At 43.4% G+C, this 14,191-nt stretch overlaps 1 protein-coding gene across 3 annotated transcripts in view; it reads left to right on the top strand.

Moving 5' to 3' along the window:
* Positions 1-14,191, top strand: part of ccdc85a (coiled-coil domain containing 85A) — a 395,213-nt gene that overhangs the window by 275,798 nt on the left and 105,224 nt on the right. The window lies entirely within an intron of this gene.

The following is a 14,191-nucleotide window of genomic DNA, read 5'->3' as shown; positions in this document are numbered from 1 at the left end:
CAGTTCCTCCGTCACCCTAGGATCTCTGGCCATGAGAACATCTGGTAGATTGTTTGTGGCTTCCTTAGTGAAGACAGATCCAAAGTACCGGTTTTACTCATCTGCCATTTCCTTGTTCCCCATAATAAATTCTGTCTTATGTCTTCACGGGACCCACATTTGCCTTAACTATTTTTTTCCTCTTCACATACCTAAAGAAGCTTTTACTATCCTCCTTTATATTTTTTGCTAGCTTACCTTTGTACCTCACCTTTTCTCCCCGTATTGGCTTTTTAGTTATCTCCTGTTGCTCTTTAAAAGAGTCCCAATCCTCTGGCTTCCCGTTCATCTTTGCTATGCTATACTTCTTCTCCTTTATTTTTATACTGTCCTTGACTTCCCTTGTCAGCCACGGTCGCCTCTTACTCCCCTTAGAATCTTTCGTCCTCTTTGGGATGAACTGATCCTGCACCTTCTGTATTATTCTCAGAAATACCTGCCATTGTTGTTCCACCGTCTTCCCTGCTAGGGCCTCTTTCCTGTCAACTCTGACCAGCTTCTCTCTCATGTCTCCATAGTCCCCTTTGCTCAACAGTAATACTGACACTTCTGATTTTCCCTTCTCCCTCTCAAATTGTAGATTAAAACTTATCATATTATGATCACTACCTCCTAATGGTTCCTTTACCTTGAATTCCCTTATCAAATCCAGTTCATTGCACAACACTAAAGGGCCTGTCCCACTCAGCGACTGCCGGCAACTAGGCTGTCGCCAACAGTTCGCCGGGGTGTCGCGGGCATGATCATGAGGAGTCTTCAAAGAATCGTAGTGGATCTCGGCGCGTCACTGAGAAATTAACCGTACTGAAATTTCTCGGCGACAGCTGGTTTGTCGCCAGGTATCGTAGCTTATTGCGGGCGCTGTCGCATGCTGTCCCCAGGTTTGCTAGGTTGTCGCAGATGCATTTAGAAGCACGTAATATTAAATTAAGTAAAGTCATTTGAAGATACCATAAAATACTTGTGTTTAACCAATTTATTTACCATCAGGACATTTGACAGGTAGATTGGAGGCGACAGTTTGACGGTCAGGTAAGCGTGGGAATTTCGCGATGTTTATGGCCATCAGCGATTACTTTTAAAGTAGGCTCCCAACCCAGATTATGCAACCCAGAAACCAGATATGCATCTCCTGTACATTTTTAAAGAATGCCCACATTCCGCACAAAAATCCATTTAACCACGTTTAAAATTAAATTTCTTAATACTGCTATTAGTAAACCGGAAGTCAATCCAGTTTATGCCTTGTTACCGTGAAGCTTAGTTTTCAAGTAACCCGGGCAAGATGTTATATTTCAAAACTCTCAAGTAATTACAGACTTGTCAGTGATTTCAGCGAAAATTAGGACGCCGGAGAAGCATTGATAAGCGTAGGAATTTCGCGATGTTTCCGAAGACGGTGTAATCTTTTAGCCAGGTGCTAGTTTAACAAAAAAAGTAACTTGTATCGACCTGACTCGGCATTGTCGTGGTCATTGTCGTAGGTTAAAAGAAAATTTTGGCGATCTGCTACGACTTTGACAGTCGCCTGCAGTCGCCTAAAGAATCGCCTAAGTGGGACAGGCCCTTAAATCCAGAATTTCCTTCTCCCTGGTAGGCTCCGACATTGATGGCGCGGTCCAGTCCAGTCGCCGTCGTGGTAGCTCTGCGGGAACTGTGCGTTTTAAACTGGTATGTTTACTTTAAAATTATCCCTAAGTGCTCTAGCGTGTGTTAGCACTTAGCATTAACCAATGTACGACCGGGAAACGCTCGTAAAATTAAACTCGAGCGCTACAGGAGCACTATTAAACAGAAAACTACTCACCGATATACCGATAGAGATCATCAAAGGAGCGCACCGCGGCAGCAGCAGTGGGAGCGCAGGTCAGTGGGAAAGTCGGAAAAAACACCGAGGGAAGCGAGGGGGGATTCGGAACAGGCTGAGAACCCAAGCCTTACGTCCACCTCTGCCCAGCATACTTCTGGCCAACGTCCAGTCCCTGGAGAACAAGCTGGATGACCTGAGGGCAAGGATCAGATTCCAGAGGGACATAAAGAACTGTAACATCCTTTGTCTGACTGAAACATGGCTGACCCCGCTGGTGCCTGACCAGGTGATCTGCCCATCCGAGTCCTTCACTGTTTTCCGGGCGGACAGAACGGAAGAATCCGGGAAATCCAAGGGCGGAGGAGTCTGCTTCTTGACCAATAATAACTGGTGTAATCCTGGGAATATTAAGACGCTTTCTTGTTCCTGCTCGCCGGACCTGGAACATCTAACTATCTTATGCCGACCATTCTACCTACCCCGGGAGTTCATCACAGCCGTCTATATCCCACCGCATGCGGACACCGACGTGGCACTGTCCACCCTACACGATGTGTTGTGTCAAGACCAAAACAAGAACCCAGCTGTACTGGTGGCTGGAGACTTCAATAGGGGAAATCTCAAAAAGGTCATGCCCAACTTCTACCAACACATCACGTGATTCACCAGGGGGGAAAGAACTTTGGACCACTGCTACACGCCGTTCAGGAAAGGCTACAAGGCCGTTTCTCTCCCTCCTTTTGGAAAATCAGCATTCAACACAATAGTCCCCAGCAGACTGGTTGAGAAGCTGCTGGAACTGGGGCTTAGCACCCCTCTGTGTGCCTAGGTCCTGGACTTTCTCACTACTGTACTCCCTGTACACACATGACTGTGGGGCCAGGTTCAGCTCAAACTCCATCATCAAGTTTGCTGATGACACTGTGATGGTGGGCCAGATCTCCAACAACGATGAGAAGGCCTACCGGGAGGAGGTGGCTGATCTGGCACTCTGGTGTCAGGACAATAGCCTCCTCTTGAATGTCACTAAAACAAAGGAGCTGATTGTGGACTTCAGAAGGGCTAAACATCCAAGGACGTACACGCCACTGGAGATAAATGGGTCTATTGTGGATAGGGTGAGCAGTTTCAAATACTTGGGAGTCCGCATCGCAGAGGATCTGACGTGGGCAACGCACATTGCCGCACTGGTGGGTAAGGCTAAGCAGCGCCTTTACCACCTTAGACAACTGAGGAAATTCAGAGTGTCGCTGAGGATCCTTCATTGCTTCTACTCTGGGGCTGTAGAGAGCATCCTGTCCGGCAACATTACAGTCTGGTTTGGGAACAGCTCTGCCCAGGACAGGATGGCCCTGCAGAGAGTAGTGCGTTCGGCAGAACGCACCATGGGAACTACACTCGTCCCCCTGCAGGACCTATACATCAAGAGGTGCAGATCCAGAGCAAGCAAGATCATGAGGGACCCCTGCCACCCCAGTAACGGACTGTTCCAGATGTTACGATCAGGCAAACGCCTCCGCTGTCACGCTGCGAAAACGGAGAGGATGAGACGGAGCTTCTTCCCACAGGCCATCAGGACTGTCAACTTTTATAACCCCAGAGACTAAATTTTTGTTGACACTTTTTGTGCTATGTTTAGTAACTTATTAACTTTATTTATATGCTGTAACTGTAATTCTTTTTGTGCACAACCCGCAGGCATTGCCACTTTCATTTCACTGCACATCGAGTATGTGTATGTGACAAATAAATTTGACTTGACTTGACTTGAAGCTGCTCTAAAAATCCATCTCGGAGGCACTCCACAAACTCCCTTTCCTGGGGTCCAGTACCAACCTGATTTTCCCAGTCTACCTGCATGTTGAAATCTCCTATAACCACCGTAGCATTACATTTGCGACATGCCAATTTTAACTCTTGATTCAACTTGCACCTTCTGTCCAGGCTACTGTTTATGGGCCTGTAGATAACTCCCATTCGGGTCTTTTTACCTTTACAATTCCCCAGTTCTGTCCATACTGACTCTGCATCTCCTGATTCTGTCACCCCTTGCAAGGGACTGAATATCATTCCTTACCAACAGAGCGACCCCAGCCCCTCTGCTAATCTGTCTGTCTTTTCGATAGGACGTATACCCCTGAATATTCATCTCCCAGCCCTGATCCTCTTGCAGCCATGTCTCTGTAATTCCCACAACATCATACTTGCCAATATCTAACTGGGCCTCAAGCTCATCCGCTTTATTTTTTATACTTCGCGCATTCAAATACAACACTTTAACCCCAGTATTCACCTCCCCTCTCACACCAGGCACTATTTGCCCTGACCTTACTCTCTTATCCCTCTTGAACTTTTCTTCTCATTAATTCGGTAGTCTTTTGCAACTTTTCCTGTATTCACTTCCCCTTTTGCTCTATCTTTATATTCCCACTTTGTCAATCCCCCCCCACCTCTATTTAGTTTAAACCCACACGTGTAGCACAAGCAAACCTGCCTGCCAGAACGCTGGTCCCTCTCCAGTTAAGGTTTCACCCACCACTATGGCTCTGCCCGACGTTGGTCTCACCGGTCGAGTCTCATTGCCAGGATTGGAGCCACCGACCTGCCTGCCGCACGGACTGGAAGCGTCCTCTGCCCCGACAGCTGCTAAGAGGGTGTACCTGTTTACGTTAGGCACAGCCACCGGGGGTCTCCTGCACTCCATGTTTACTCCCCTTTCTCACAGTCTCCCACCTTCGCTCTTCCTGAAGTTGACTTGATAATGATCGGTTTTGGATTATATTATTTAAAAATGATGACCAATGTAAAATTCCAGTGAATTACAGAATTCCACTCGTTACTATACAGATTGGGGCAATGCTGTAAAGATGCCAAAATCAAGCAGTGCCCACAATCGCGTTGCAATGACTTGCAGGTCATTTTCTTGGAAGACATTTTCATGACTGTCATATGTTGAAAGACTGGAGCGACTAGGCTTGTATACACTGGAATTTAGAAGGATGAGAGGAGATCTTATCAAAACGTATAAGATTATTAAGGGGTTGGACACATTAGAGGCAGGAAACATGTTCCCAATGTTGGGGGAGTCCAGAACAAGGGGCCACAGTTTAAGAATAAGGGGTAGGCCATTTAGAACTGAGATGAGGAAAAACTTTTTCAGTCAGAGAGTTGTGAATCTGTGGAATTCTCTGCCTCAGAAGGCAGTGGAGGCCAATTCTCTGAATGCATTCAAGAGAGAGCTAGATAGAGCTCTTAAGGATAGTGGAGTCAGGGGGTATGGGGAGAAGGCAGGAACGGGGTACTGATTGAGAATGATCAGCCATGATCACATTGAATGGCAGTGCTGGCACAAAGGGCCGAATGGCTTCCTCCTGCACCTATTGTCCATTGTCTATTGTCTATAAGGCAGGAAAAGGAGATGCACATTATGGAGCAGTTTGTCACACATTTCATTGGAAAGCTTATTTGAACTTTCAGGGAAGAAACAGCTCACCTGAAGAGCGACTCAGATGTAATTTTGGTTAGCTTTGACTCTAAAGCCAGAGTGTTTAAAAAAAATTAAATTTACCCCCTGTAAGGATGTCAGTGGAAAGATAATGAAGTGGATTCATACCAGTGTACTATGCGTTAGTATTCTTTATCTCATCCCCCACTTCTGAAACAAGTAGAAGGCTATCAATACATGACACCTTTCCTTCAAACTGAGAAAGTAATAATTCTAAATCATACATAATGATGTGCAAAAAAACCTCTGAGTGACCCTAATCAGGCTATTTGTTTTTATTGAACATCAGCTGCAAAGTGAAAATTTGTGTTAAGCTGAGTAGAATAATTACCCAATTTTTCTGAGTGTGATCGTTCAATGAATCTTAAAGTAAGCACTAAGCAATGTGTAGGCGACATTTGGAAATATTGCAGAGATACTGCAGTTGTGACGTGGCATGGTAATGCTGCTCATTTCCATGTATTACATAAGCCACTGTATACTGTCAGGAACTGACACGTGGATTCATAAATGTACATGATGTTCGTCCTGCATGGCCAGAGACTGAAACTGTGAATATTAATGTCACATAAATTGATTTTGTCTCGGTCTTGCTCTGCAGACTTTTCACATAGTGCAAAATATTATCTTGCTCTCCTCAATGCAAAGCTTCGATGCACCGGCCAATCAAATGAAATTCCTACTTCGAGTTTTCTTGAGAGACCAGATTTAGAATCTTTTTTTACCGTAGAATTATTTCAGTTACATCCCAGTTTTGGTTGTATAACAATAAAGTATCATTCATTCATTCATTCATTCATTCATTCATTCATTCATTCATTCATTCATTCATTCATTCATTCATTCATTCATTCATTCATTCTACCATCTGAAAACTGCCAACTCCCACAAATACTTAGAAGCAGAGTGGAACAGTGTAGGGCAGATCTTGAGCAAAAAATATTTGGAAGTGCTGAAACTATGGAGCCTGTGACTGAGAGATAGAACAGACGAGTAGTGAACTCATCATGATTAATGAAGTTTCTGCAATTGAGACACAGGTTAAAATGGGGGTTATTACAGAGGTCAGAAGCTCAGCTTGAATTCCAATGGAAGCATAAAGCCTAACTGGAACCAAAACATACACGGAGGTGGATTTAATGGTAAAGGTTTATGGTTGGCAGTGAAGATGCCTTTGGTTAGCTAATGATTAGCCAAAAAATATATAACTTTGGTCAAGCATGTGACAAACCAGAGCCAGATACGGGCACGAGATATTGCCGATTAGGAGTCATGGCTCTGTGTCTGGGATGCCATCATTAATGATGGAATATTTTTGAGGTAAATGAAAGGTCTATAAACAGAATCTTGGAAGAGGCCCAAAGGGAAGCAAGGGGCTGCAACAGAGGTGCACTGGTAATAATTGAATAGTTGAGGTTAGGACCACATGGGGCATTTTTGCCGAGTTGAACTGCAGCAGAAAGGGTATTATGGGAAATTGACGCGTTCAAATGGTGACTTATCTCTCATCATCCTTCTCAACCTCTCTGCTGCCTTTTGGCATAGTCACAGAAGGTATGTTCAGTGGTTAATATTTGCTTGAGGGATTTAAACATGATTTAGGCACAGAGTTACTGTGGAGGAATAATAAACATAAATTTAGATAACGCCGAGTTAGCCAAGGACAGAAGAGAGTTGGAGAAGATTTAGTGATGCATTTTGCAAGGGGATTTGAGCTGAGAATAAGTTTTATGAGTCAGCAGTTCACGATGAGAGTCTTGAAAGAGACAATTCCTGAGGATATGATAGTTGGCAATGGAGACATGCAAAACATGTGGGTAAACAGTTGTTTAGTGGGAATAATATCCAGGGTTTAAACCAGAGTAATTGGGAAGGAAACCAGAAAAAGACAATTGATACAGGGATAGATCACAGGCCAGCCATGACATGACCTAGAACATAATATGAGCAAGGTCAGGGAACAGTTATCTTAGTCTGAGGGACAAAACATTTCAGGAACTCTGCTTATTTTGTTCAGGGAGAGAGCAGAGGAAATAGAGGAGATGAAATTAAGGAATTTCTGGTAATAAAAAAATATTTGGAGAATAGACTTTCTTCTCATTGATACATTATGGTTTATCAGCGATTACCATGTATGAAATTGATACAAACTCCATACACACAGCACCCGTAGTCAGGATCGAATGTGCGTCTCTTGCGCTCGAAGGCAGCAGTGTTACCATTGTGCTGCCCCACTGCCTGTGTGTGAATGGTTGTACATTATTTGTCCAAAATCACAAACGACATTCTCCTCTCCTCCGACGCTGGCAACTTCAACATCCTCATCCTACTTGACCTCAGCGCCGTCTTTGACACCATAAATCACTCCATTCTCCTCACCCGACTTGAAACCTCCCTTAACATCAACGGAAAAGCCCTATCCTGGTTCAAATCTTACCTCTCTGACAGACACCAGTTCATCTCCATTAACAACTGTAAATCCCCCACCGCTCCCCTCCCCCAAGGTGTCCCCCAAGGCTCAGTCCTTGGCCCCCTCCTCTTCATCCTCTACCTGTTCCCCCTTGGTCAATTAATCCGCCGTCATGGTCTCAACTTCCACTGCTTCGCCGATGATATCCAGCTCCTCATCTCCACCAAGTCAATCTCCCCCACCACACACTCTACACTGACAAACTGCATCACTGAAATAAAATCTTGGCTTCAATCAAACTTCCTCAAACTCAATTGCAACAAATCTGAAATCATCATCATTGGTCCAAAAACGCTCACCAAATCCACCCAAAACTTCATCCTCAACATTGATGGTCTCCCAGTATCCACCTCACCTCACATCCGGAATCTTGGAATCATCCTTGATCAAACCCTCTCCTTCGACAAACACATCACAAAGACAGCCTTCTTCCACCTCAAAAACATTGCCCGTCTCCGTCCATCCCTCTCCTCCACAGCTGCAGAAACCCTCATCCACGCCTTCATCACCTCCCGTCTGGACTACTGCAACAGCCTCCTCTATGGCGCACCCTCAAAAATCATCAATAAACTTCAATACATTCAAAACTCCGCTGCCCGTCTACTCACACACACCTCGATCCGTGACCATATCACCCCCGTACTTTATAAACTCCACTGGCTCCCCATCCCCCAGAGAATCCAGTACAAAATCCTCCTCATAACCTACAAAGCCCTCCATAACCTGGCCCCATCCTACCTGACCGACCTCCTCCACAGGCACACTCCCACCTGCACCCTCCGCTCTGCCGCTGCCAATCTCCTATCCCCCCACATCCGGACCAAACTCAGATCCTGGGGGGACAGGGCTTTCTCCATCGCTGCTCCCACCCTATGGAACTCACTACCCCAAACCGTTAGAGACTCCTCCACACTCACCACATTCAAAACATCGCTGAAGTCTCACCTGTTCAGTACTGCCTTCAACCACTGAAGGTCACCTCACCTTCTGTCTCCTTTCTCTGTTCATTTATTTATTTACTAATTTATCTATTTATTCATTTCCCTATGTTCTCAAAATCTCTGTAAAGCGTCTTTGAGTATATGAAAAGCGCTATATAAATAAAATGCATTATTATTATTATTATTATACCATTGTGCAAGGATTATCTTAGTATCTTTAGTACCTAATCAGATGTACAGCACTTTGGTCAACGTGGGTTGTTTTTAAATGTGCTATACAAATACAATTGACTTGACTTGACTTTAATGATTTACCTGAGCGTGGGTAGATTTTGAGTAACAGCCTTGTTATTGCAGACTTGGTGGGACCTTGAAACTGATTGCAAACTGCTAGAACAGTTTTCACTGTAATTATAAGATTATTTTGAGTTTCATGGTCAGTAATTAATAACTGGACTGTACAGTTAGTCCCTGAGAAAGTGGATATTTTGAGCATAATGCTTTGCATGAGACAATTCCCATGATTATGAAGGACAAGTTAAGGGCCTGTCCCAGTTACGCGATTTGTAAGGCGACTGTCAAAGTCGTAGCAGATCGCCAAAATTTTCTTTTACCCTCCGACAATGACAACGAAAATGCCTAGTCAGGTCGATACAAGTTACTTTTTTTGTGAAACTAGCACCTGGCTAAGAGATTACACCGTCTTCGGAAACATTGCGAAATTCCCACGCTCACCTGACCGTCAAACTGTCGCCTCCAATCTACCTGCCAAATGTCCTGACGGTAAATAAATTGGTTAAACAAAACTATCTGGTATCTTCAAATGCCTTTTCTTAATTTAATATTACGTGCTTCTAAATGCAACTGCGACAACCTAGCAAACCTGGGGACAGCGTGCGACAGCGCCCGCAATAAGCTACGATACCTGGCGACAAGCCAGCTGTCGCCGAGAAATTTCTATCTGGAATGTTTTCCACGACGCGCCGAGATCCGCTACGATTCATTGAAGACACCCCGGCAAACGTTCGGCGACAGCCTAGTCGCCGGCAGTCGCCTTAAAATCACCTGAGTGGGACAGGCCCTTTAAAGAACAGAAGTATGCTTTAAGTACAGAATGTTTTCTGAAAATCTTCTTTGAAAGAAATCTCTTAAGCGAACTTTGGTCTATATTTTCAATTCGTTTTGTTACTGCTCTATTTTACAGACACTCAAGTGGTGTTTGTTAAGATTTCACCAAATTATGGCATCATTTGGTGTTATATCATTAAATAATTAAGCAAAATAATTTTGGTGCATGGGTTATGAGAAAATAATTTGACTTTTGTACAAAATAATATTGTATATTTATTTAATACACAAGTTTTACATTATTTTTTTCATTACCCATGCAACAATTGGATTGAAATCTGGGTCCAGAGACAAAAGAAAATATTTGATGGAATCAATTGCTCCCAGCAATTCATTAATTACATTTTTGCCATTTTGCCCAATTTTGTTGCATTATTTATTTAGCATTAGACATAGAAACATAGAAACATAGAAACATTAAACATTAAACTCCTAGAAGATATAATTACGTATGACAGAATGGTGGAACAGTTATTCAGGAGCTCTGACATCTCTACTGAAGGAGCCTTTGTTATGTTCAGTAAAATGGTGCAGTCAGTTATGGCATATTACACATGAAAGTTAAGAGGTCTGTTTATAAGGTTATAAGGTCATAAGTGATAGGAGTAGAATTAGGCCATTCGGCCCATCAAGTTTACTCCACCATTCAATCATGGCTGATTTATCTCTCCCTCCTAACCCCATTCTCCTGCCTGCTCCCTATAACCTCTGACACCCATACCAATCAAGAATCTACCTATCTCTGCCTTAAAAATATCCACTGTGGCCTTCTGTGGCAAAGAATAGCCTTCTGTGGCAAATAGCCTTCTGTGGCAAAGAATTTCACAGATTCACCTTCCTCTGACTAAAGCAATTTCTCCTCATCTCCTTCCGAAAGGAACGTCCTTTAATTCTGAGGCTATGGCCTCTAGTTTAGGGAAGTGCTTTATGAGTTGAATAAAATGAATGGCACAGTGTTGGTGATATGTTGCCTCGTTAACCTCCCCGTACTATATTTCTTTGCATTATTTTCTCACTTTGTGATCTCACTTAATGGGGATGACATCAAAGAATTTTAATTGCTTGTGACATCCACAAAGGTTCAGCTCCAATCCGCTTTAATTGCTTTCATTATTTTTGTGAACGGATTTTATCTTTTCTAAAATGCCAGTCGTGACTGTATGGTCAGATGTAATACTAAGGTTTGCATGTATTCTAAAATTAAAAATGCCATTTTAAACTGAAGAGTGGAGACCAAAAATATAATCTCTATGTGGGTTTAGTTTAGTTTAGAGATACAGGCCCACCGAGTCCACGCCGATCAGTGATCATCAATACTATCCTACACACACCAGGGACAATTTACGCTTACACCAAGCCAATTAACCTACATATCTGTACCTGGGTTATGAAGAGCAAAGCTCTTGAAAAATACCATGAACTGAATAGTGCTGTCCTGGTGTTTAACCAGACCTGGGTAAGTGAATCATATGGTACTTTGCAACATGGCAGCTGGCAGCCCAACTGTCTCTCTGCTTTGTCACAGGGCTCCATGTGGAGTCCAATGCTGGAACACAGTTGGGCTTTTGTAATATGTAAGAGGGAACTGCAGTTGTTGGTTTAAACCGAAGATAGACACAAAAAGCTGGAGTAATTTAGCGGGACAGGCAGCATTTGGAGAGAAGGAATGGGTGACGTTTCGGATCCAGACCCTTCCTCAGACCGGTTAGGGATCCCTCCGGCTTTTTGTTTCTAGCTTGGGCTTTTAAAAAATATTTAGAGAGATACAGCGCAGAAACAGGCCCTTCGGCCCACCGAGTCCGCGCCGCCCAGCGATCTCCGCACATTAACACTATCCTACACACACTAGGGACAATTTTTACATTTACCCAGTCAATTAACACGTCTTTGGAGTGTGGGAGGAAACCGAAGATCTCGGAGAAAACCCACGCAGGTCACAGGGAGAACGTACAAACTCTGTACAGACGGCGCCCGTAGTCAGGATCGAACCTGAGTCTCAGGCGCTGCATTCGCTGTAAGGCAGCAACTCTACCGCTGCGCCACCGTGTGGATTAAATAAGAGCAATTTTTTTCAAAAAACAATTTAAGAGTTCTCTTTAAGTTCCCTTTAGTTAGTTCTCTTTGAGATAGCGATCTGCTTACATTACACTTTTATAATTACAATACATTTTTTCAGTTTCTCTGGAGCAATTTGTTTCATCTCCCTTCATTTGTAATTTCCCTCAGATAACATTTCTTTGAAGCTTTGACACGTGCATCATTTGGTGATAAAGCATTCAGTATCCCAACTGAATTCAATGTGCATGAGGCAGCAGCCTGAATGTGGAAGTAATGCGGCGATAATAAAGATGGCGTCAGAATACGTGTGGGAAGGAAACTTTTCTCATTTGGGTGTTCAATGCCATAGGCAAGAACGTACATCATAATCCTTTCTATTAAAATATACATGTTCACACTTTCATATGTGAAGCAAAACTCACTGGCTGTACAATTTACCACAGCAATATAATCCTTGCAAACGAATCTAGTTCCTTCCGAGCTATAGATCTCAACTCACTACATTTTGGGCAGCACGGTGGCATAGCAGTAGAGCTGCTGCCTTACAATGGTTTCCCTGTGAACGTGTGGGTTTTCTCCCACACTCCAAAGACGTACAGGTTTGTAGGTTAATTGGCTTGATATAAATGTAAAATTGTCCCTAGTGTGTGTAGGATAGCGTTAATGTGTGGATATTGCAGGTCTATGCGGACCCGATGGGTTGAAGGGCCTGTTTCTGACCTGTATCTCTAAACTAAACTAAACTAAACTAATATTCAGGTAGACCAAGGGAATGCTACGCATCCTGTGAAGCAATCATCATATACTTTTGTGAGTTTATGGATAAATATATCTTCTGGTACAGCATGATCGAGATTATTACACCATTAATGTTGAATTTACTCCATATTGGTTTCTAATGGTGTCTGTCATCCATGGCAGAATCCTCCCATTGTATCTCTTCTTTCATATTGTGAGGCCATTTGTTAACACCTAAACAATGGTAATTGAAGCTAATTACAGTGTCTTGTCACGATCATTAAAATAAACTAAATGTCAGCATTCTTGTGTGAGTCACACTATTACCATCTTTCCATTAACCCACAACACACGCTATGGAGGGAATGAATTACATAATATTCTGCCAACATTTCTTCAAGAATGTAAGTGGCATTGCTATATAAATGGCTTGCGTGTAATTAGTTAATTCTGAAAAATAAAATAATCATATTACAATTGCAATGCAATTAGCCAATATGCAGGTCATTGAGTTATTAACTTATTGAAATCAAGGTAGAAGCAAACGAGCTTTAAATGTGTGTCGGAAGGAACTGCAGATGCTGGTTTAAACTGAAGATAGACACAAAAAGCTGGAGTAACTCAGCGGGACAGGCAGCATCTCTGGAGAGAAGGAATGGGTGACGTTTTGGTTCGAGACCCGTCTTCAAACTACTCAGGGTAAAGGGAAACTAGAGATATAGATGATGATGTGGAGAGATAAAGAACAATGAATGAAAGATACGCAAAAAAGAAACGATGATAAAGAAAACAGGCCATTGTTAGCTGTTTGTTGGATAAAAATGAGAAGCTGGTGTGACTTGTGTGGGAAAGAGAGAGAATGCCGGGGTTACTTGGTTAGAGAAATCAATATTCATACCACTGGGCTGTAACCTGCCCAAGCGAAATATGAGATGCTGTTCCTCCAAATTTGCATTTAGCCTCACTCTGACAATGGAGGAGACCTAGGACAGAAAGGTCAGTATGGGAATGGGAAGGAGAATTAAAGTGTCCGACAACTGGGAGATCAGGTAGGTCCAGGCGGACTGAGGGATCATGTTCAACAAAATGATCGCCCAGTCTACGTTTGGTATCGCTGATGTATAAGAGTTCACATCAGGAACAACAGATACAGTAGATGAGGTTGGAGGAGGTGCAAGTGAACCTTTGCCTAACCTGAAAGGACTGTTGGGGTACCTGGACAGAGTCGTGGGAGGAGGTATAAGGACAGCTGTTGCATCTCCTGCGGTTGCAGGGGAAGGTACCTGGGGAGGGGGTGGTTTGTGTGGGGAGGGATGAGTTAACCAGGGAGTTGCGGAGGGAACGGTCTCTGCGGAAGGCGGAAAGGGGTGGAGATGGGAAGATGCGACTAGTGTTGCGATCGTTGTATCTAGCCTTAAATGTGTGAAGCCACAGGGAGGCAGAATGCTGAAGCCCCTCTCCCCAAGAACACCATATTAATCTTTTTTATCAATTGTGTTAAA

The sequence above is a fragment of the Rhinoraja longicauda genome, chromosome 9 (genome assembly GCF_053455715.1).
Source record: "Rhinoraja longicauda isolate Sanriku21f chromosome 9, sRhiLon1.1, whole genome shotgun sequence".
Lineage (NCBI taxonomy): Eukaryota > Metazoa > Chordata > Chondrichthyes > Rajiformes > Arhynchobatidae > Rhinoraja > Rhinoraja longicauda.
This window is presented reverse-complemented; position numbering and strand designations above follow the sequence as displayed.